Source organism: Urocampus carinirostris, chromosome 3 (assembly GCF_059441175.1).
Source record: "Urocampus carinirostris isolate Australia breed hairy pipefish chromosome 3, RoL_Ucar_1.0, whole genome shotgun sequence".
NCBI lineage: Eukaryota > Metazoa > Chordata > Actinopteri > Syngnathiformes > Syngnathidae > Urocampus > Urocampus carinirostris.
This window is the reverse complement of record NC_142351.1, coordinates 27,874,371-27,879,248: the sequence shown is the minus strand read 5'-3', so window position 1 is coordinate 27,879,248 and position 4,878 is coordinate 27,874,371.

The window sequence follows — 4,878 nt, the reverse complement described above, 5'->3', positions numbered from 1 at the left end:
GGACTGGTTTCACCTTGTTAGAAACTGCAAGATTTTCAGAGATTTTGCTTTTTAGGTGTCTGACATGTGGTTCATTAGATGATTGATCAGTCAAAAAATATCGCTAAGCTTATTTACAAAGTAATGGATCATGGTTGATTTCTTAAATGCAGGATTTAAATCATGGCCACAGGTATTCTGTCACCAACAATGCTTAGGTTGAGCTGAGATACAGTTACACAAAATTTTAAACAGATTACACACAAAGGCACAAATAAGTAAGGTATATAATAATTTGAAATAGTTTTAATTGCCTTTTGTTTTGTTAATGGATATGTCCACAACTTCAACATCTCTGCTAACATCTCCTGGCTTAAAGTCATAATCGCAGCTTCAGTCAGCTGATTCCTCAAGTATTATTAAAGTCTTAATTTTATATATTTTTGGGGTTTTGGGTTGGTGTTCTGGATGTACTTCTGCAATTTTTAGAGTACAAAAAAAAGAAGAAAAAAGAAGAGAAAAAGAAAAAAACGGGAACAAGCATTAAATCACAATCCAACCCTCCCCTTTCATTGATTCCTAATGTGTTTTAAGTCCATAGCAACAGTGGTGCTAAAAGTAAAAGCAGATAGGTGTGGTGGCAAAAAAAAAAACATGAAAGCTCCTTGAACTTAGTTGGGCATTGTTGCATTGCACATAATTATTGGAAAAAAAATCTGCTTTCAACGTTTTAAAGACACCTCAAACGATGCACCCCAACTCCAAGTGCTTAAAAGCAAAGGCTTTACTTACCACTGATATAGTAAACATACCAACTTGTTAGCGTTTTCTTGTGGTGACAAAATCAATTTCACTGAAGAAGTTCAACAAGCCCTGACTTCTGAGTTGTGTCAGCATGAGATTAAACAAGCTGAGTTGTCGGTGTCTAGGCTGCAAATTTAAGTAACTGAATTCAAGTCATTGGTGTTTCACCTGAATCACCAGCATTTGATAAAAGACAGCATGAAGAATCAATTCATTGAGTCACCATGGTAACAGAGAAGTCTAGGCCATTGTTTTTTTGACTCCTCCTGACCGAGAAAAGAGACCCGGATATGACATAAAATAAGAAAAAATGGGTACTTGCACAAACTGTGGAGCATTTACTCATCCTTCACGGCTAGTCGTATGAAGTACGGATGGAATTTTATGAAATAGTTTTGCATACTTTTACTCAGGCCATTGTCCAACACACACAAACATGCAACCACATATATACATATATATATATATATATATATATATATATATATATATATATATATATATATATATATATATATATATATATATATATATATATATATATATATATATATATATATATATATATATATATATGTATATATATATAGATCTATCTATCTCATCTCATCAGCCGTACCGCTTATCCTCATTGGGGTCGCGGGGGGGCTGGAGCCCATCCCAGCCATCTCCGGGCAGTGGGCAGGGGACACCCTGAACTGGTTGCCAGCCAATCGCAGGGCACACAGGGACAGACAACTCATTCGCTCATTCACACCTAGGGACAATTTGGACCGGCCAATTCACCTGAAATGCATGTTTTTGGAACGTGGGAGGAAACCGGAGTGCCCGGAGGAAACCCACGCAAGCACGGGGAGAACATACAAACTCCGCAGAGGAAGTCTGGAGCTGGATTTTGAACCCACGACAGGTTCCCATGACATGAACTGTGCCGCACAAGCGCTAACCACTGCGCCGCCGTGCTGCCCCATATATATATATATATATATATATATATATATATATATATATATATATATATGTAATGTGTGTCTATAGTGTACACATATGGTATGTAAATACAATCCTCTACCACCACCATCAATTTAAAACTACAAATTGCAAGTTCCTTTCACCCTTATACCTCCATTGAAAAAATAAATAAATAAACTTGCCTGACATAAATCAAGCAGGACCATGTTATCACGACCATACCACAAAGGGTACAACCAAGGATGAGCGCACTGTCGTTCTCCCTTTGAAATGAACCATTCCTGCTTTGCAGTGACATCTTGGCTGTGCACAAGAAAAAAGCACATTGACCACACAAACCCTGGCTAAGGTAGCACAAACTCGACTTCACATAAACTTTACATGCGCACATTTTCGAATGTGGCTTTTTATGCTGCTAACAGTCTGCATAACCGCCGCAGAGGAAGAGGAAGTGTGGCATCATTAACTTGGCCGTGCTCATATCGGGATCAACTGCTTAGCAAACCTCAGTGGGAATATCAGTCACGGACAGGTGTCCACACTCATTTCCGCGTGGAGCAGAATGTACAGAGATGTTTGGAGTGTGTAGGTACTATCCATAAAAATTGGCATCATTTTAAACCAGCTTGTGGGTGCTTATTATGTTGTGGATACTGAGAATGAAAAACTAATGTCTGCATGTGACATAGTGGACATTTTTATTTGTTTGTCTGAAGATATGCTAATGATTTCACATTTTCTAGTCAGTTGAGAATAATGTGAGCACGAGACAAGTTTTTTGACTTGTGTATATGCACACTAATATTCAATGTGTTTTTATAAATGCTACTGTTCCCAAGAGCTTTATGGAAATTGTTGTACTTGTACTTAAATTGTAATTCATTCCGGAATAAGAGTAAGAAATAGAAAAGGCTAATATTTCCATTTGAGTTTGAATGTATCAAAGTATATTCCTTCCCTTAGGAATGTCTAGATACAATGTTAAATTGCTGTGTTTCTGTAGCTTCCTTTCCTATCACTTTCTGTCCTCTCTATCGTTCTTGACCGTACCATATTTGGTCACTCACTTATGGGTACACTAATGTGTGCTTCTGCACTAAGCTTTCGCTGTGCTGTATGTGTTTTGTGAAGATTTTGCCTGAGCTTATGCTGTCCTTGTAATTGGACTTCTGTTCTCCTGTTATATTGTCCTAGCAATAAACAATAAGTCAGTGTGCAGAGCTTTTACTGAATCCTGAGCCATACCTGAGATATTGCTAAGTAGGTTGAGGCTAGTAAAACACAGCAGGGGTGGATATGAAAGAAAAAGTAAACTAAAAAAATGGTTCATCTAATTATTTAAAACCCCAAAAAAAAAAAGTGTTGAAACACAGCAAGTAAAAAAAAAACATTCAGCATGGCGGCGCGCATGGATGCTGCGGCTAGTTGCTCTCCAGCTAATCTTCTATTTATTACCGTTCTCTTGTCTTTTTTGCTTTCTTTTTGGACACATGCGTGGCCAAAAATACTTACAGTAAGGACGAACTTATTCGGTTGGGTGGGCGTCTAAATTTCGACTTTTCGGGCACTTTTTACACTGCCTATGATATACCGAACGAACTTCAAAGAGATCCGGCATCCTTGTGGACAACTATTCCTCCTAATAAATGATGACAACGGCGCCGTAAATACAGAAAACAGAAGCGTGGTTGCCGTGCAGGTAGATGTGTGAAGCGTGCGAAGTCGAAGGAGCAAGAAGGACGCGAGGATGTGACTAATTCCACCATTCATTCCTCGCCGGACAACCGACGCTTTAAACTCAATGCTCACGAACGGCGACATCTTGTGACGATCTCTACAAAGACTACAAAGACTTCAGCTAAGTCAAATGATTCAGCAAAGCTAAAATTTGGTCTTTTAAATATTAGATCGCTTGCTCCTAAAGCTTTACTTGTTGATGACATTATTCGTGATTATAAACTTAACTGTCTTTGTGAAACTTGGTTACGCCCGGATCATTTCTGAATAAACGCTCAAATTTAATCCTCGTACCTCTAATAATTACAAGGTGTTTGAGGCTCTTGTGATGCGGTCCTCTCTATTGTCAATTTATGTAATAACTATCTATCGCGCACCTGGGCCATACACAACTTTCTTAGACGAATTTGCTGAACTTTTGTCTGAACTAGTAACCTATGCAGACAAAATTATAATTATGGGGGACTTTAACATTCATATGAACTCCCCACTCAGTTCACTTACTATTGCGTTTCGGTCTCTAATTGATGCATTTGGTTTTAATCAACTGGTTGATTTGCCAACCCATAAAGATGGAAACACGCTAGACTTGGTTCTGACTCGAGGAGTTTTAACTTCAAACATTATGGTGTTACTGTGTACTACCGTTATCTCGGATCATTATTTAGTTACATTTGAAGTGCTAGCTAAATGTAGTGCTAAAAAAGCTGAAGGATTTAGCGGACGCAATATAAGCACTGGCACAGTTTCTGAGCTCTTTGAACTCCTTCCTGGAGCAGTTGCGTCCTTTCCTTCATACAATGGCTCGATTGACTCACTCATGAATGAGTTCAATACTACCCTGACTAGTGTCCTGGATTCAATAGCGCCCATAAAGCTTAAATCACGTTCGAAAAGATGCACGCCTTGGTTTACTGATGAAACTAGAACCCTTAAACAAGAATGCAGGAAATTGGAAAGTTCACTTATTAAAAGTATTTTTGGCGTCCTTGGACCTTCAGTTCTAAATATTATAAACATATCACTCTTCTCAGGTGTAGTTCCAGCAGCTTTTAAGTCCGCTGTTATTAAAGCCACACTGAAACGACCCAACCTTGATCCAGAAATCTTATGTAATTATAGACCTGTGTCAAACCTACCTTTCCTTTCTAAAGTACTTGAAAAAGTAGTGGCACAGCAGCTGAATGATTTCATATCCGAGAATAACCTTTTTGAATCTATGCAATCAGGATTCAGGGCTAACCACTCTACTGAGACAGCTCTGATCAAGGTAACAAATGATCTCCTACTGGCAATGGATTCTGGCGCTTCATCACTTTTGCTGCTGCTGGATCTTAGTGCTGCTTTTGACACAGTGCACCACAATGTCCTACTAGAACGGTTGGA